Raw genomic sequence first — 21,606 nt, 5'->3', positions numbered from 1 at the left:
TCACAGATTACATGTCAAAAAGCTGATGAGTACTTTAATTCAAAGTTATTAACTTTTTAAGCACCCCATTACGTCTGCTGAATCTAAAGCACACAACTTATAATTTTGTAAAGGCAACTTTGGCTGAAAATCATTGTGTTTCTAAAGTACAGTATGGTCAATTAAGCTGTGTTAAGACTGATGACATAGAGACCATATTGTTCCCATACTTTTTGGGGCACAAAGGTCTGGAGACACTATATATTGAGGGAGACACTGACAAACCTATAGTATATTAAATTGCATTCAGAGTTATTTAAATTAAGTTATATACTATAAATCTTCTGAACAGAGACAAATCTCAAACAACACAAAATAGTACATCCAGTTCTGCCAACATGTCAGATTTACTTGAGACTTGTCAGAACTTGTTTTTGATGTACTTCGGTACTTGCTTTCTAATCAACATATACAGTGGTCCTTTGGCCTTAAGTCAACATACTTTAAAGTACTTCTTAAGTAGTTTTTTGGGGTATATGTACTTTACTATTTATATTTTTTACAACTTTTACTTTTACATTCCTACAGAAAATAATGTACTTTTTACGCCATACATTTTACCTGACACCCAAAAGTACTTGTTACATTTTGAATGCTTAGCAGGACAGGACAATGGTCCAATTCACATACTTATCAAGACAACACATGGTCATTCCTTCTGCTTCTGATCTGGCGCACTCACTAAACATAAATACATATTTTGTAAATTATGTCTGAGAGTTGGAATGTGCCCCTAGCTATCCATACACTTCAAAAACAAGAAAATAGTGCCATCTGCTTTGCTTAAAATAAGGAATTTGAAATGATTTATACTTCTACTTTTACTTTAGCAATTACATTTACTTTTGATACTTAAGTATATATAGAACAAAATACTTTTAGACTTTTACTCAAGTAGTATTTTACTGGGTGACTTTTACTTTTACTTGAGGAACTTTCTATTAAGGTATCTATACTTTTACTCAAGTATGACAATTGGTTACTTTTTCTTCCACAGATTTTTACAGAACTTCACATACTTATCCTTTCTGTCATGGAAACAACATTTGTGTTATTGTTTCCAAGCACCACACATTACTGAACACAGGAATGTGCTGAAGTGCGTTAAAAGACCGGGTGGCAGGCGAAGTAAACCCTACATTTTACATTCTCTACACATTCTCAAACTCTCAATTTGAGCATGACAATGTCTACAGTACCTTCTTATACTAATGCCTAGGAGGCACCATTGTGCCAGAAAAACAGTAAATAACAAAAGGTTTTCCAACCAGTTTGGGTTTTAGAAATTTACATCTATAGCAATATGGTACATGACTAGTAGTCGTTTTGAGAAATGGGAGTTTTAATTTTAATATTTTTTATTTAACTAGGCAAGTCAGTTTTGAACAAATTCTTATTTACAATGACAGCCTACCCCGGCCAAACCCGGCCAACACTGGGCCAATTGTGCGCTGCCCTGTGGGACTCCCAATCACAGCCGGATGTGATACAGCCTGGAATGGAACCAGGGACTCTAGTGATGCCTCTTGCACTGAGATGCAGTGCCTTAGACCGTTGCGCCACTCAGAAGACCACTGGGTCAGAAAAATAAAGAAATGTTGCACATGTTGAGTAGTGTGATATGCGCTTATACTTTGTATGTGTCCAATTACAATAAAGGGCGTGTACCTTTCCAGAGGACAGAAGGCTTGGTATTTGTCAATCCTTTGCGATGCTGGCATCCAAGTAGAGAGAGAGGAAACCGTTAAAGAGACGTGGGTCAGTAGAGCTCCTGCTTTGGATCCATCCAGTGACCTGTCACTGCATCTTTAACCTCTGGCCTCGTCTCCTTTCCTTACACATACGCTGGTACACAGTCATGCCTTTGCCATATAATTAATCACAGACCAGGAGAAGAATATCTCCTTCAATGTTTTGCCCTATAATTCATAATTTCACATGCATTTGAGTTATTCATATACTTTGATCATGACCTTATTAGGTCATTCACAATACTACAGCCAAGGTGAAAGTCAGATAACTTACACAATGCCAAAGGGAAATACAGTATACCCTCTTTCTATGCATATTGTCATAGATAGCTTTTTCCTTTAGAAAATGTTGAGATGCTTGTGCAGAGTTGGTCAAAGGTAACAATGGACAATAAAAAATGTTTTGTGTCTAAATGTTTGCTGTTTGGGAGGGGAACGATATATACTGTAATAACTGGTGAAAAACTATTGGTTGGGTTTCATCCCTCATCCCACACTGTATGCCTGGTTTTAATTATTCAGAGCATGGACAGCTATAAGATCTTGCAAAAAATACTTAATCCCCCGCTAAACTAGCAAACAGGCCTGATACCATGCTCCAGACTAAAAGCTGACATGCAAGTGAATAGCACACACCCAAGCCCCTGGTTTGACAAAACCATTCTTGCTTTTAATCTTCTTATTGAGTCCAACACTAGCCTTTTAAAGACCACTGGAAGGAATTTAAATCACATAGGCCTACAAATTAGCAATAATTCTGATTTCTCAGTCCGCTTGTCCCTCAGTGACCACATCCAATTTTCTGAGTAATTTTATCAGCCTTGGCAAAACGGTCAGCAGACTAAAGGAGCTAATATCTGCCAGACCAGCCACTCAGCCAGGGAATAGGATGGGGAATGTTAAATGTGCAACCAGAGGGAAAAAAACTCTAGACCATCTTTGCTCCACACACAGAGACGCATAATACAAAGCTCTCCCTCGCCCTCCATTTGGCAAATCTGACCATAATTCTATCCTCCTGATTCCTGCTTACAAGCAAAAATTAAAACAGGAAGCACCAGTGAATCAGTGAATAGAAACGTGGTCAGATGAAGCATATGCTAAGCTACAGGACTGTTTTGCTAGCACAGACTGGAATATGTTCCGGGATTCTTCCGATGGCATTGAAGAGTACACCACATCAATCACTGGCTTCATCAATAAGTGCATTGATGATGCCATACCCACAGTGACTGTACGTACATACCCCAACCAGAAGCCATGAATTACAGGCAACATCTGCACTGAGCTAAAGTGTAGAGCTACCGACTCTAACCCGGAAGCTTATAAGAAATCCCGCTATGCCCTCCGACAAACCATCAAACAGACAAAGAATCAATACAGGACTAAGATCAAATTGTACTACACTGGCTCCGATGCTCGTCGGATGTGGCAGGGCTTGCAAACTATTAAAAACTACAAAGGGAAGTACAGCTGAGAACTGCCCAATGACATGAGCATATCAGACAAGCTAAATTACTTCTATGCTCGCTTCGAGGCAGGTAACACTGAAACATACATGAGAGCATTAGCTGTTCCAGACGACTGTGTAATCACGCTCTCTGCAGATAATGTGAGTAAGACCTTTAAACAGTTCAACATTCACAAGGCCGCAGGGCCAGATGGATTACAAGGACGTGTATTCCGAGCATGCGCTGACCAACTGGTAAGTGACTTCACTGACATTTTCAACCTCTCCCTGTCTGAGTCTGTAATACCAACATGTTTCAAGCAGACCACCATAGTCCCTGTGCCCAAGAACACTAAGGTATGCTGCCTAAATGACTACCGACACATCCAACACATCCCAGAAACCCTAGACCCACCCCAATTTGCATACCGCCCCAACAGATCCACAGATAATGCAATCTCTATTGCACTCCACACTGCCTTTTCACACCTGGACAAAAGGAACACCTAAGTGAGAATGCTATTCATTGACTACAGCTCAGTGTTCAACACCATAGTGCCCTCAAAGCTCATCACCAAGCTAAGAAGCCTGGGACTAAACACCTCCCTCTGCAGCTGGATCCTGGAATTCCTGATGGGCCGCCCTCAGGTGGTAAGGGTAGGTAACAACACATCCACCACGCTGATCCTCAACACAGGGGACCCTCAGGGGTACATGCTCAGTTCCCTCCTGTACTCCCTGTTCACTCATGACTGCACGGCCAGGAACGACTCCAACACCATCATTAAGTTTGCTGATGACACAACAGTGGTAGGCCTAATCACCGACAACGACGAGACAGTCTATAGGGAGGAGGTCAGAGACCTGAACGTGTGGTGCAAGGACAACAACCTTTCCCTCAATGTGATCAAGACAAAGGAGATGATTGTGGACTACAGGAAAAAGAGGACCGAGCACGCCCCCATTCTCATCGACGGGGCTGTAGTGGAGCAGGCTGAGAGCTTCAAGTTCCTTTGCGTCCACATCACCAACATACTAACATGGTCCAAGCACACCAAGACAGTTGTGAAGAGGGCATGACAAAACCTATTCCCCCCAGGAGACTGAAAAGATTTGGCATGGGTCCTCAGATCCTCAAAAGTTTCTACAGCTGCACAATCGAGAGCATCATTACAGGTTGCATCACTGCCTGGTGTGGCAACTGCTTGTCCTCCAACCGCAAGGCACCACAGATGCGAGTTTGTACGGCCCAGTACATCACTGGGTCCAAGCTTCCTGCCATCCAGGACCTCTATACCAGGCAGTGTCAGAGGAAGGCCCTAAAAATCAAAGACTCCAGCCACCCCAGTCATAGACTGTTCTCTCTGCTACCACATGGCAAGTGGTACCGGAGCACCAAGTCTAGTTCCAAGAGGCTTCTAAACAGCTTCTACCCCAAGCCATAAGGTTCCTGAACATCTAATCAAATGGTTACCCAGACGAGTTGCACTGCACCCCCCCTCCCCTTTACAATGCTGCTACTCTCTGTTATTATCTATGCATAGTCACTTTAATAACTCTACCTACATGTACATATTACCTCAATTACCTCGACTAACCGGTGCCCCGTGTACATAGCCTCACTATTGTTAATTTACTGCTGCTCTTTAATTATTTGTTACTTTTATTTCTTATTGTTTTAGGTATTTTTCTTAAAACTGCATTCTTGGTTATGGGCTTGAAAGTAAGCGTTTCATTGTAACCTGTTGTATTCGGAACATGTGACAAATACTATTTTATTTTATTTGAATGGATGGTAAATTACACATTTCATTGTTACTGTGATCAAGTGAGTGGACTAAACAACAAAATATCTACGCTGAACAACAAAATATAAAAACGCAACATTTAAAGTGTTGGTCCTATGTTTCATGAGCTAAAATAAAAGATCCCAGAAATGTTCCATACGCATAAAAATATAATTTTTCTCAGATTTTGTGCACACATTTGTGTACATTCCTGTTAGTGAGCATTTCTCCTTTGCCAAGATAATACATCCACCTGACAGGTGTGGCATATCAATAAGCTGATTAAACAGCATCATCATTACAGAGGTGCACCTTATACTGGGGACAATAAATGGCCACTCTAAAATGTGCAGTTTTGTCAGACAACACAATACCACAGATGTCTCAAGTTTTGACGGAGCATGCAATTGGCATGCTGACTGCAGGAATGTCCACCAGAGCTGTTGCCAGAGAAATTAATGTTAATTTCTCTACCATAAGCCGCCTCCAAAATTGTTTTTGAGAATTTGGCAGCACTTCCAACCGGCCTCACAACCACAGACCAAGTGTAACCAAGGACAGCCCAGGACCGCCACATCCAGTTTCTTCACCTGCGGGATCATCTGAGACCAGCCACCTGGACAGCTGAAGAATTTCTTCACAAACTGTAAGAAACCATCTTGGGGAAGCTCATCTGCATGCTCTGTGTCCTCATCAGGGTCTTGACCTGTTCGCAATTCGACATTGTAACCGACTTCGATGGCCACTGGCATGCTGGAGAAGGGTGCTCTTCACCGATGAATCCCGGTTTCAACTGTACCAAGCAGATGGCAGACAGCATGTATGGCGTCGTGCGGGCGAGCGGTTTGCTGAGGTCAACTTTGTGAACAGAGACCCCATGGTGGGATTACGGTGTGGGCAGGCATAAGATACAGACAACGAACACAATTGCATTTTATCAATGGCAATTTGAATCCACAGAGATACCGTGACGAGATCCTGAGGCCCATTGTGTTGCCATTCATCTGCCGCCATCACATGTTTCAGCATGATAATGCATTGCCCCATGTCGCAGGGATCTGTACATAATTCATGGAAGCTGAAAATGTCCCAGTTCTTCCATTGCCTTATGTTTGGGATGCTCTGGATCGACGTGTACAGAGTGTTCCAGTTCCAGCCAATCTCCAGAAAATGTGTACACCCATTGAAGAGTATGACAACATTCCACAGGCCACAATCAACTATGCGAAGGAGATGTGTCGTGATGCATGAGGCAAATTGTGGTCACACCAGATACTGACTGGTTTTCTGATCCTACCTTTTTTGTAAGGTATCTGTGACCAACAGATACATATCTGTATTCCCTGTCATGTGAAATCCATAGATTAGGGCCAAATGAATTTATCTAAATTGACTGATTTCCTTTTAAATGAGCTGTAACTCAGTAAAATCTTTGAAATTGTTGCATTTTGCATTTATAGTTTTGCTTAGTGTAAATTCCTTGGTCAAGAAAAAAGTATATTAACATACATTTTTTAAATAAGAAAATAGTAAGTCAAAATAGTATCAGATTTTACTTTTAATTTATTATCTATGAGAAATAGAGTGTGAATCATGTTGTCCATCTCTGTCTTGGGTCGCGAATCCATAATCGAATGTGAGTTCACGGTGATATAAAATATTTTCTACACTAGTACAGTGCCATTTTTCATTTGGCATTTTATCTGAAACATCATGTCACTGTAGTACAAACATTTCGAAATGAAAGCACTTTGCAAGTCCTCCATCATGGTGGGCTGTCGATGAAAAAGGGCCTCCCATTGAGTCTGTCACACAAATTAAATATTGAATTATTAAAATGGGAATAGTATGTCAATTCAAATCCATATGCTTTCCATTAAAATTGGGTTCATTGAAAGAGAGTGTTGAACTGGTGGTAATGACTGCATTAGGCTTGTATCCTTACTGTTTCCTGGTAAATTGTACTGATTGTAAATCTGGAACGAGCATGGTCACTAGGAGTGATGAATTCTAAATGAGAAGAAAAAGGGGTGCACATATAGTGATCATTAATATGGAAAATAGGATATTCAAGCAACTACGTGAACCCTTCTCCGTATAAGTCCTCCCTGTGGCTCAGTTGGTAGAGCATGGTGTTTACAACACCAGCATGGTGTGTGCAACGCCAGGGTTGTGGGTTTGATTCCCACAGGGGGCCAATAAAAATGGATGAAATGTATTCATTCACTACTGTAAGTTGCTCTGGATAAGAGTGTCTGCTAAATGACTTAAATGTAAATAAGATATGCATGAACAAAAAAATGGAAATCATTTGCCCACCACCATAGCTCTTGAAAAACAACAAGGGTTCAAATAAATATACACATTTAGTATACACTATAGCCTTAGCTAATATTACAGGGAGTTTAAAAACTTTTTTTTCTCCAAAAAGTGGGACTGCGCTGTTGTTCTTCTGAAACGCTTTTACTGATTAGTATGATAGAAAATTATGTTTTGGTTCGTTCAACCTATTCTATTCAAATTGTCTGAAATCAAATAACAAATTTGACAGGTCAATGTGATTTTAGTTTTTACTTAATGCAAGCTTCCATATTGCTTTCAACACCTAATGCGCATGCGCATTGCATAGCAGTGGGGGGAAATGTGGTGGCGGCAGCCTATCAGAAGAGTTGAAGGCGTGGGCGGCTTATTGGGGACGTGGCATTCATTTTGTTATTTTCAGCAACCTGTGAGAGTGTGTCATACTTGTGTCATACTGTTAAATTCATTATTATTGAATACCAGCATTATTCAATGAATCTGTAATGAAACTTTCATAAGAGCATGTGACCCTAAAGAACCTGATCGGGTTTATATTGTTAAAATGGTCACCATTTGGTTACAATATTGTGGCCAATAAATCAATCACAAATGTCTTATGTAAAGATTGAAGTTGGAGTCATTATTTAATGCTATTGAACTAACTTAATTTCTTGAATTACATGGAATTTATGTAATTGCGTGTAACCCAATTGAAGAAATTTGGATAGGTAATTCCAAAGTGAAAATCAATTTGGAACCAGATGAAAAAAATAATTCAGGTGATTGGGATCTGGAGAGTGAGCTGCTTTCAGGGGATCTAGGTGTTTGAGAGTGTGAGCTCGAAAGTGGGCTCGAAAGTGAGCTGCGTTCAGGGGATCTACGTGTTTGAGGGTGTGAGTTGGAAGCGGACGTTACAATTCGTTGCCCCTACACAATGAAATCCCCACATACAGTAGGGGAGGCTTTGGAGTAGGCTAAGGGCTAGGACAGGAAAGCAGATTTGCCAAGGGCATTGACCATCTTAAACCATACGATATACTGTATGAGTCCTGCCTGGATGCCTCCAGCTCCATCATGGATATGCATCCCCAGGGGCATTTCTAGGATTTGAAGACATTAGGGGCTTAGCTCAAAGCAAGTAGGGGGGTCCAGTGGCATCCTCCCCCAGCCAAGAAAATAAGAATTTCAACAGGTAAATGCATGCATTTGGTTCATTTTGAGATGAACATTGAGCGATTAGAACATTGAGAGATCAGATTTATTTCAGGTAATTTGTATCTTCCCTCCTGCCACAGCAGACACTGCCAGTACTCAATTTCAGTAGCTATTGTGGTTCTATTTACTCTGGAACACATACAGGTACAGTGCATTAAGAATGTATTCAGACCACTTCACTTTTTCCACATGTTCTTAAGTTACAGCCTTATTCTAAAATGGATGAAATACAAATATTCCTCATCAATTTACACACAATAGCCCATAACGACAAGACAAAAACTGGTTTTTAGAAAACAGATTATTTACATAATTATTCTTTGCTATGATACTCGAAATTGAGCTCTGGTGCATCCTGTTTCCATTGGTCATCCTTGAGATGCTTCTACAATGTAAATGGAGTCCACAGATTGCGAGTTAAAAAACATACACTACCGTTCAAAAGTATGGGTTCACTTAGAAATGTCCTTGTTTTTGAAAGAAAAGCAAAAAAAAATTGTCCATTAAAATAACATAAAATTGATCAGAAATACAGTGTAGACATTGTTAATGTTGTAAATGACTATTATAGCTGGAAACGGCTGATTTTTTATGGAATATATACATAGGCATACAGAGGCCCATTATCAGCAACCATCACTCCTGTGTTCCAATGGCACGTTGTTTTAGCTAATCCAAGTTTATCATTTTAAAAGGCTAATTGATGATTAGCAAACCCTTTTTGCAATTATGTTAGCACAGCTGAAAACTGTTGTCCTGATTAAAGAAGCAATAAAACTGGCCTTCTTCAGATTCGTTCGATTACAGGCTCAAAATGTCCAGAAACAAAGTACTTCTTCTGAAACTCGTCAGTCTATTCTTGTTCTGAGAAATGAAGGCTAATCCATGCGAGAAATTGCCAAGAAACTGAATATCTCGTACAACTCTGTGTACTACTCCCTTCACAGAACAGCGCAAACTGTCTCTAACCAGAATAGAAAGAGGAGTGGGAGGCCCCGGTGCACAACTGAGCAAGAGGACAAGTACATTAGTGTCTAGTTTGAGAAACAGATGTCTCACAAGTCCTCAACTGGCAGCTTCATTAAATAGTACCAGCAAAACACCAGTCTCAACGTCAACAGTGAAGAGGCGACTCTGGGATGCTGCGTCTAATCATTTAAGTGTTGTTTTGCATATCAGTTCATAAACCATGTGCTACGGAATCAGCACTTAAAAAAATGTATTCCCAACTATTTTGCAACCTGTTTGGCGCCGCTATCAACATTTTGGTCCTCAAGTAAAACTGATGATTTTGGTCTTTAATAATGGGCAGCCAAACAAGTTCCCTACCTTCTTCCCCTTACATTTACATTTTACATTTTTGTCATTTAGCAGACGCTCTTACCCAGAGCGACTTACAGTAGTGAATGTAAACATTTCATACATTTTTTTCCGTACCCTTCCACTTGCCGCCTCCAATTTTGTGGTAATGCTGCAATCAGTTGGTTGTAATTGTGGCTAGAGCTAACATTTACTACTACTAGGCTTTCAAGCTTTGGTTGATTTTCAAATTGTATCTTCTAGTTAATCATTATTTTTGTTAGATTCATGTCTCCATCTCGACCAAAAATCGAAGTTAAATAATCAGACTAAATCAAATCAAACTTTATTTAAAGTGCATTTAAAGTTTGATTACATTTAGTTGAGATGGAGATGTGAATCCAACATATAATTTTTTTTATTTTTAGACAAACTGGATATTGAATTAATGTTGGTTTTCAACGCAAGTTAAAGTTGTATCTTCTGCTTGGATAGTTACATCTTTGCCAGTGACTTAGTCTGGCTTTAATTCCAGTTTATATACAAATTAATGAATTGATATATTGGATTTACGTCTCAATCCCAATCAAAATCTAAATTAAAGTATAGGACTATTTCCACCCGGCACACCCAGAAGAGGACTGGCCACCCCTCATAGCCTGGTTCCTCTCTAGGTTGCTTCCAAGGTTCTGTCCTTTCTAGGGAGTTTTTCCTAGCCACCATGCTTCTACACCTGCATTGCTTGCTGTTTGGGGTTTTAGGCTGAGTTTCTGTACAGCACTTTGAGATATCAGCTGATGTAAGATTGGCTTTATAAATACATTTGATTTGATTTAAATCAAATCAAACTTTATTTTAGTCATATTCTTTAACTTTGATTTGTAGACAAACTGGAATTTGTTGACAACCAAACACAATTCAATTTCACTTTTGCAATACTGTCACGCCTGCTCCCGCTCTCCGCGCCAGGTTGCCCTTCATTATGCACACCTGTCACCATCATTATGATCAGCAGCGCTCATTGGACTCACCTGGACTCCTTCCCTTTGTTGATTGCCCCGTCTATAACTGTCTCCTCCCCCGTTTGTTCCCTGTGTCTGCATTAATGTCATTATGTGTTCTTGTCCAGACACTGTCCTGTTCCATGTCCGTTGCCATTAAATGTTCACTCCCTGTACCTGCTTCTTGTCTCTACCAGCGACGATCCTTACAAATACAGTAAATAGCCTATTAACTTGGCAAAACATTAACAAATGATATGTTAGATTCACTAAACCAACAATAAAAGTTAAAGGATTAAGCCAGTGGCTCAGATGCATTAGATAGCCAAGCATTAGATATTGTTAGCAGTTGATGTTATTCTTCAATAACACAGACCCCAAAGCAAATCAGGGGGAGAAAAATAGGTTTATTCAAAGAGAACAAATAATAGATGTTATACTGAGATGTTCATTCTTCCTTGTCTTCAGTTTTCTCCACAGAACAAAGGGACAGGATGTAATTTATAACCTCCAACCCTAGCCTGTGGTTGATCAATTAGAATTCCTCGCAGTAAAATTGGGCCAACGGCTCAGGCTCAATGTATAGACGATTCAGACCAATGAGATCTTGCCACACGTAGCTATGAGTCCTGGACTGAAATCCCTACACAGATCTAACCAGATGTCGATCTGAAAAACAACTATTTCCATTGATCGTGAATTCCATATTGACCTCTAGTCCTCTGCATTGTGTATTATCTTAAAATATTCTTACAATATTCTTCAAATGTTTATATTTGGTTGTGTTGTCAACCAAACACAATTCAATATATATTTTTGTAATACAGTAAAGATCCTTAAATTAAGGTTATTTTACAAACTAATGTAACAATAGTTATTCAACCTTAAAATGAGTAACACATTCATGGCCACATTTTGATGTCAGTCTAATGTAACTATAAATGTCTTCTTATGGAATCATAGAAAGTGTGCATGTTCAAGATAGCATACAAAGGTCACATGTCTGTGGCGATCTTCACAATTGCTGTAATAATCTGTGCAGAATCTTGATCACTTGCACTATGTATTTATAATGTAATCTCAACTGCATTCCAGATCATTTGGTTGTGCTAGTAGAAGAGGCACAGTGATAACACATTAAGTTGTATAAATTCAAAATATCTGACAGTGTATTCCCATTTGTACTGTCTTTTGATTTTAAATGGTTGAAAGCATAGTGATAGCACATTGCAAAATCAACTAACTTCTGCATGTTTCTTTGAGTGGGTGAATAAAGGTTTAAATCCAATTGATCAACATTTCAACCAAATATTACCAACATTTCCATGTTGAAATGACATGGTGTGCCCAGTGAGTAGTGTCTTATTAGGGTGTTGGGCCACCACGAGCCAGAATAGCTGCACCTTGGCATAGATTCTACAAGTGTCTAGAACTCTATTGGAAGGATATGACACCATTCTTCCACCAGAAATGATTGGTGTTTTGTTGATGGTGGTGGAAAATGTTGTCTCAGGCACCGCTCCAGAATCTCCCATAAGTGTTCAATTGGGTTAAGCTCTGGTGACTGAGACGGCCATGGCATATGGTTTACATTGTTTTCATGCTCATCAAACCATTCACTGACCACTCATGCCCTGTGGATGGGGGCATTGTCATCCTATGGGGGCATAGCCATGGTAGCCAAAATAATGGCCTGCCCAGCATTTAAATACATAACACTTATCAAGATGTGATGTTAATTAATTAACTCAGGAACCATAACAGAAAGCACCTGCTTTCCATTTTTTTGGCAGTTAACTCTACATGAACTACACAGTGCAATGAAATGCTTGCTTGCAGGTTATGCAATACAACAACACTAGAAAAAGTCAGTAGCTAAGTGAATAAAAAGAGTAATACCAATATAAGCTCAATTAAATAATTTCACCAATATAATAATGGCCAGTTTTATTTGTATTTATTTTTAGAAATAGTTATATAGCCTATATGGAACTAACATATGAGCCAAGCATGTTTACCTGTAGATGTCACACCCTGATCTGTTTCACCTGTCTTTGTGCTTGTCTCCACCCCGCTCCAGGTGTTGCCCATCTTCCCCATTATCCTCTGTGTATTTATACCGGTGTTCTCTATTTGTCTGTTGCCAGTTCGTCTCGTTCGTCAAGTCAACCAGCAGTTTTGTTTTCAGCGCCTGCTTTACCCCAGTCTCTTTTTCCTGTGTTTTATCCTGGTTTTTGACCCTGTCCTGACCTTGTACCCGTCCCTGAGCCTGCCTGCCTACCATCCTGTACCTTTGTCCCACCTCTGGATTTTGACCTCTGCCTACCTTGAGCCTGCCTGCCGTCTGGTACCATTGCTCCTCCTCTGGATTACTGATCTCTGCCTGTCCCTGAACCTGCCTGCCTGCCTTGACCTGTCGTTTGCCTGCCCCTTTTGTTACCATAAACATTGTTACTTCACACGGTCTGCACTTGGGTCTTACCTTGATTCCTGATAGTAGAATGAAATAGGTTATAAGAACTCTATGATTCTTTTCATTTAGTCAGTTCTGCCACTTCAACATTAGCCCATTTTTAAACAGGGGTTAAATATCTAGTTGTCGTGAAGTTCAGCTTCTGTCAATAGGGGGGCACTGTGTCACTGTCAGAAGATATGTAGCTAGCTACAGAAACGAAACCCATCAAAATGATTTAATACACTCACTTGAAATAAACACTTGACTTATATCAACATCCGTAGCTGGCCTATTAACTAAATGTACTGTTAGATCATTCTGACCAACATCCAATAGCTTAAGGATGCTGAGTGCTAACGCTAGTTTATTAGCATTAGCCAACCCTTATGCTGAGGGAGACAAACTAGTTAGGTATCACCAACCCTGCAAAAGCCTATGGTTAACTCTGCTGCTGCACTTTGACTTTCTGGCTGTTCTGCCTTCTCCACGTCATTCACTGCTGCCTGCTCATGCTCAACCTGCTCGCTTTTTTTGCTTATCTTTCAGAAGTTCAGAATTTCCATATTTGCTCTGTGCTATGCTGCAGACTCTGAGTGACAGGAGTTTTTATGAGCGATGCCATTGAGATCTAACCGGTGCTGAGGGGATGGGGGAGGGGTCAAGGGATGTGAGCACAATGTTGCTAACACATTTTTTTATAGAAAGTAGTTATTAGTTGCTTCATATGTTTCTAGAAGTTGCTAGACACAAGTCATGCCATAATGTTAATACATGCATAATATATATATATATATATATATATATTTAATGCTTATGCTGTCCCTCAGTATCTCATGCAATGTGAAATTCTTCACAGCAAAACTAAACAACGTTTGAAGGAGAACAGAAAGGAACCAATTAAATAATTAAACAGAAGAGAAAAAACTGATTAAGTTAGTTTTTTTCTAAAAAAGTTATTTAATTTACTTAAGTATTATTATTATTTATGCCTTTGATAGCTGTTGTGTCATGTAACAACAAGGAACCGATTTAATAAATTCACGTCACTCCTGCAGCAGCGGGGGGAGGACCGAGAGGCTAGAGCAGAGAGAAGTGGGGGGAGAGGTGCAAGTGGGTGCACACCAATGGTGCACACAAACCCAGCAGTCGGCGGAGGCTAAGCCGCAGAGAGGAAGCAGACTGCAGAGCAGAACAGCACAGTTGAGCTCAGGCGAGCGGGCACACATACACAAACAGGGAAGTCGCTCAATACACCAAAAGTCGCTGGGGCAGCCTTAAAAAGTAGCTACATTTGGCGCTATACTCTTTTATCGATAAAAGACGCTGGATGGGTCTGAACTCGCCCAATCTAGCGACATAGTCACTAAATTGTCAACACTGCATGAGCACTCCGCTGCGTTGTAATCTCGACCAATCACAGCAGGCACCATATCACTCCAGGGCTTCTTGCAGTGCCTGCTACTGCCTAGCGCAGTATATTGTATTGTATATCAGACAGAAAAAAATATTATTATTTTAAAAATGTTACATCAAAAGGTTCAGGGCTGGACCAAAAACACCCTTGGCTGAAGCCCTGGAAGCCCAGGCCTAATGACTCCACTGAGTAGCCATACTGACATTATTGGAGTGTTGGCACTCATGGAGCCAATGCTTTATCTGCTGATGAAGGATCCTCCCAGCAAGGACAATACATCTGTATTGTACTTCCCAGCAGCTGAATCATGACAGATATTTGTAAATGTCCAATATGTGCTCAACATGTTTATATTTACTTAACAAATAAGTTGCTGTGCTCAAACGAAAGATGCACAATTTGTATCATTCAGACATTGTGTTTCATTGGTGACACTGTGAAGCTTACTTCTCAGTATGTGTCCTATATATAAACTGTGTGTCATGCACACGATATAACCATTAGCCGCATTATGCAAAACAAGTTTGAAATTAAGTGCTGTGCCAATTATTTGAAATGTTATAGTTATTTCTTATCTCCACAATGTCGCCCAATGCCTCTGCCTTTTAAAAAGCAACAAATTCCTTTGAAAACAGCCCATGACGCATTGATATGAGTCAGAAATAGTTATTCTAATGTCCAAACTTACTACAAAGTGTAAATAGGATAATTTTGGTCATAAAGTCAGTCTCGTCTAAAACGGAATTTGGAACATCTGTGCGTCACAATAGGTAAAAGAAGGTTAGGTTTTGATTTGATGATGTACATTTGCCCACTAACATGGAGTGAACAGCGAGTGAACAGTGATTGCTCTCTATCCAATAGCATAGACAGTGAGACAGACCTGCTCAGCAGCCAAACTTTGTTTACATTTTACTTGAGAAATATGCAAAAACGTGAATTTATTACATATTCTTGAGTTATCTTAGATTCATTCAGTGCATTTTGAGGAAGTGAAATAGGCTTCCGCATCTACAGACGTTTCATGGAGGACAAACATCATTAACCAAAGGCGGAATCGGTCAGGAAACACACCCCCAAAACTTAAATCTTGTTTTTCTAATGAGCAACAGAAAAACGTGCTAATTGGAGTGTTCAGTGGCTCTTTAAGCTGCCTGAAAATGTTGCCCTACTGTCTGTTCACTAGATTCAAAGCATCTATAAAATGGCTTTCAATATGTTGCTCTGCGAGGATAGTTTGAGTAGCATGTATTGACAGAAGATAAAGTAACTGTAACCCCTCTCTAAAATGAAAGGTCACAATCCCAAAAGGCATCCTGTCAACTGCTATCACAAACAGTATTAACGCAGCTCGCTGGCACTCCAGCGGAAATCCCACCAGCATTTTTTCCATCTAAATGAACTGTCATTCTCTTGTCATAGTTAACGGTAACAGATTGTCATCCACTAATCTCCTAAGCAGATATCCCAAAAGGACAGAGATACAAAAAGGAATTAAGGAATCCCTTCATAATATCTTCATGTTTTAGGTTATTTGACAGTCCGTGTATAGTATGTTACGGACAAATAGCTAAAGCTCATTTCAGAAACATTCCTCATACATTCACACATTGTTGAAGGACATTTGACATGTTTTCAACTTTTCTAGGATTTTGAATGCATTGCTGAGTTGAGTGGTGAATGGAGACAACCACATTCAAATGTTGTCTAAGTCCAATGCAGTATGCATTACCGAATCACTCAACTCTTCAACAGCTTAAAATGTTCAATTACATAGTTGGATGGCCATTATGACTACATGAGCAAGTGACAAGACTGAGTCATTGGAACGGGTTATGCTGCTTGGAGTTATTTATATTCAAATTATGATTATGTAAATTATAATAAATATTTGGCAAAGTAATTGCAGTTGTGCTCATAAAACTCCAAAAACTACTACCACTGCACAACTACCAAGTGTAACTTGTTTAAGTAGAATTCTGCCTTAAGGACACAAAGGACTCTGGCGTTAGTTCAATAACTTTTTACTTTTCCCTTTGGACTGTCATGATCATTCAAGTCTTTTGTCAAATGTTGTATTTTCTTCAGCACCGCCTGTCAGAAATCTTTTCATCACAGTCCACATCTGTGCCAGTCTGATTGATGCACGTGTTTGATGGCAGCCAACTGGAAAATACCTCCATCAAATGTGGAGATGCTCTTCACCGTTCAGCTTCACTTTGCCTCTTGTTGATGTTTTTCTAGCTCAGGCAGTTTTTTTCTGTTTCATATGCGTGCATCTGTCATATCGGAGCAGCCTCTGTATGGTGATGGCTTTGTAAATCACCCCCCCTCATACACAGGTAAAGCCCCCTCCCTTATAATTTAACCCTGATATCCCTGCTATTTATTTCTACTTTCCTCATTTATATTCTCTTTCTTTCTTTCTTTCTTTCTTTCTTTCTTTCTTTCTTTCTTTCTTTCTTTCTTTCTTTCTTTCTTTCTTTCTTTCTTTCTTTCTTTCTTTCTTTCTTTCTTTCTTTCTTTCTTTCCTTTTTGATACCTTGTTTCCCAGAAAATCCATGCAAAGCATGATTATCTGCACTGTGACCAGAAGGGCAGCAATGTTGAATAAACAGGGATGGGTTAAATTATTGTCACAGACAAACCCAGCGACAGAAAAAAATATATTTTCGTCCTATTTTGCATGTCAGCTTCTGTGTTTTATGTGTACAATTAGGAAAGGTGTGGGCTGGTGTCATCAGTAGCGATTTTAACATGTAACAAACACCTTACCACTGCTACACCTGGCTATCAGCAGTGCCTTGTCGGGCAGCGAAACAGTTCATTCAGCCTCATTTACTGCCTTGAAATAAAACATAGCTGATATGGCTGACTTGCTTAAACAAATGCGGTTTCTACTGACAATTGAGATGTACAAACTATGGCATAAGGGGACGATGAGCGGATACAAGGCAATCCGTCATTTTGATTAAGACATTAAGGAGTGAGCTAGGATGGACGTAGTCAATATAACTATTTGTTCAGCACATTTTAAATGTACAGCGACATAATTCAGAACATGGGTCGTGCGTACAGTATTCTCCCTGTACACTAAGTCAGAACCATAGGATAAATAAAGGGGGCATATAAGCAGACAATGAAAGCTCTTACAATATTAGATTATGACATTTCTCTAAAACAGGCTATAGGCTGCATGTGCACCTAGTAGAACAGTAGTACGAACAGTAGTCTAAGTTATGAAAGGAAAAATGACCAAATGATTAGGGGCTACTAACAGCTTACTGCACAAAATACACTTAGTATTACTTTCTTAGCTACAATATACTTGTGATTGGAGCATTGGGCCAGTAACCGAAAGATTGCTGGATCAAATCCCAGAGCTGACAAGTAAAAACTCTGTCATTCTGCCCCTGACCAAGGCAGTTAACCCACTGATCCCCGGGAGCCAAAGACGTGGATGTTGATTGCGGCAGCCCCCCGCACCGCTCTGATTCAGAGGGGTTGGTTTAAGTGTAGAAGACACATTTCAGTTGAATACATTCAGTTGTACAATTGACTAGGTATCCCCCTTTCCCTTTCCTATAGATATATGACTGGTTTCAGGAAACTAGTTGTATATTGCGCGTTACTACTTCACAGGAGAGCCATTTGAACTTCCATGTGCCTTAATAACAAACTTGTATGCCATCTCTAAATATGAATAAAAATGTTAAATTATGAGCCTAGTTGGTTTAGCCACGGAAAAAGGCAGCAGCCTTCCCGCTAGCCATGATTGGCTGAGATAATGAGTGGGCTGGACATCCCGAGAGATGAGTTCTGATTGGTCTGTCATGTAGCACTTCTGTCTATAACATGAGCTGGTCAGTATGTGTAGGTAATTCTTTCTAACGCAGCTTTTTTGAAAGATCTGCATAAGTGTTGCTCTCCACTTTCTGGAGGACTGAGTTTTGAAATCAGTAGAATTAGAGTATGATAGCTAAGGAGATGGATAAAATTCTGCCGTTTGATTGCAAATATGCAGACGGAGTCGAAAGGAGTACACACAGAACGCTGTTGTATGAAACACCTTTCTCCGGATTACTGTAAGCACTTCTGTACATCGCACTGTAACATACAATTGACCTCATTTTCGCGCCCAAAAAATGTAACACTTCCAGGTGAACTGTAATATGAATACCATTGTAAAGCACAATGTCTCCCCTTTCCAGCAAAATCAATGACGACACCTTCTGCTGCATTCTCTGCATGATTGAAGAAGGCAATGAGCTCCGTCGGTGTAAGGTTCTGTATTTATTTTGTTAGTAAACTTTGTTCTGTTTCTTTGTGTTCTTGAACGTAGCCCTGTCTTTAATTTTTGTTCATTGATTTCTCCTGTGTTAGTCACTCACCTGGTCTCATCAGCTCCTTATTTAGTTCAGTTCATTCTGTTTGTGCCGTTGTGAGGTATTGTTCATTTTGACTCTACTAAGCCTTTTCTTAGCTCATTTTGAGAAACAGTTATAGCCTTTAGTCCTAGTTTTGATTCACATGCTTGTTTGCCTACCTGTGTATGACCATTGCCTGCCTGTGACCACGATTCCTGCCTTCTGCGAAGGCGAAATAAACACCTGCCGCGCTCTGCGCGTGACTCTACACCTTTTTCTCCCTGAGTATTCACTACAGTCGGGGGTTTAAAAATTATGGTTGGGGAATCGAAACCTACTCCATGATAGGGAAAGGGGGAGATAAGCCGTGTGGGAAACAGCTTTTTTCACCCAATCTGTCCAACTTATAACCTCTAAAATGTTTACATAATGTCTCATAACATACCTATTTGAAGGTTTGTGTCGAATTTGAATGAGGTTTTTAGGGTGGCGCTAAAGTTATCTTCAGAAGTAAACAGCGGCTGTCACGGCTTTTGAGAGTCATGATGGCTTGCAGTGATGACGCAAAAAATGAACGCATTCAGTTGTACATTTGACTAGGTATCCCCCCTCACCCTGTCCTTGTCCCTTTCACCTTTTCAAGTGAGCACAGCACAACAAGGTGAGGCCAAAAATATTTTGTATGCTGCTGTATAAATTATGTAATATGCCAGAGAGATATGTGACCGACCGGCTCGATCTTATGTAGCAAAATTTGAAATGTTTTTTATTTTATTTATTTTTTACATCAGATTGGAGAGACTCGCAAATAGTATATCATACACTACAGTTGAGGAACAATAGGAATGTAACTATGCTTTGAAAGTTGATAAAAGTCAAATCACTTTTGAGAAAAGTGCCACGATGCCACTGAAAGTCTTTCACACTTTCTCTCAAGAATGCTACGATTTGATAACCGTGAGTCAAGACCTGCAAGATGTGTGAGAGACAAACTGGCGGCCATAAGAGAGGTCTGGGAGAAGTGGGTGGAGCGTCTGCCATACCTGTACAACCCTGGGCCTGAAGTAACAGTGGATGAGCAACTGGTTCCATTCAGAGGTACATTTTTATGTAATGTAAGTAATTTTCATTGTTAATTTTATTATGTATTGCTGTAATATCATTGATTTATGTGATTGTTTTCTGTGATACTAATTACTGATAGTAATCTCTTTTGTCAAAAGGCCACTGTCCTTTCCGGCAGTATATGTGCAGCAAAGTATGGCATCTAGATATGGGTGGCCTGTGACGCACAATCCAGCTACGCTTGGAAGATGCAAGTCTACACAGGGGAGCCGACCAGTGGTGGCCCGGAGAAGAACCAGAGGATGCGGGTTGTGCTTGATGTGACAGATGGACTGAGGGTGCACAATGTCACGTGACAATTTCTTCACCTCTTATGAACTCAGCCAGCAGCTCCTGAAGAGGAAGATCACCATGGTTGGCACAGTTAGAAAGAACAAGCCTGAGCTCCCCCTTGCACTCCTCGCAACAAGGGGGAGAGAGGCCAACTCATCAACATTTGCCTTCAACCCCATCACCACTCTAGTTTCTTACCTCCCAAAGAGGAACAAGAATGTGGTCCTCCTGAGCACACTGCACAAAATGGCTGAGATCAGTGATCATGAGGACAGAAAGCTAGCCATCATCCTGGACTACAACCACAACAAAGGAGGTGTGGACAACCTGGACAAGGTGATTGGAACTTACAGCTGCAGGAGGATGACTGCCCGCTGGCCCCTGGTCATCTTCCATAACATCATTGATGTATCCTCATACAATGCCTTCGTGATACGGAACAAGATCAACCCTACCTGGATGCCTGATAAGTGGAACAAAAGGAGGGTGTTCCTGGAGCAGCTGGGAAAGGCACTTGTAACTCCACATAAGTCAAAGAAGGGAGCGCCTCCCCCGTACAGCAGCCTCTGCAGCGCTTGTGAAAGCTGTTCAGGGGGCTGAATCTTGTCCTGATCCACCTGAAGCTGCAGCTGGGGCAGGCAATAGAAGGAGATGCCAATTCTGCCCCCCAAAGAAGGACTGTAAATCAGACACTATGTGCTGCACATGTGAAATACATCTGCAAAGTCCATGCACACACACTTGCATACTGTTCTATGTGCTTATTAGATTTGATTGATTTATGTTCTTCACGTTTTTGTTTTGTATCTTATTTTATTCTTATCGTTGTTTATACACCTTGTGGGTGGGGGCAATGGTTAAAAAAATGGGAGAATACTCGTATTTTGTAGTTGAATTCCTCATTGTACAGTATATAAGAATATGTTGCCAAAAAAGTTAAAGACTGTTCTTTTTTTACCCTTAGGACAAGGGGAGTATACAGAATGTTAAGACTACACAAGGGTTAACCCACTGTTCCTAGGCCGTCATTGTAAATAAGAATTTGCTCTTAACTGACTTGCCTAGTTAAATAAATGTTCAATAAAAAAAGATTAGTCTATTCAAAGCTACGGTAGATATAACGTGATTT

This window comes from Salmo salar, chromosome ssa22, assembly GCF_905237065.1.
Source record: "Salmo salar chromosome ssa22, Ssal_v3.1, whole genome shotgun sequence".
NCBI lineage: Eukaryota > Metazoa > Chordata > Actinopteri > Salmoniformes > Salmonidae > Salmo > Salmo salar.
This window is presented reverse-complemented; position numbering follows the sequence as displayed.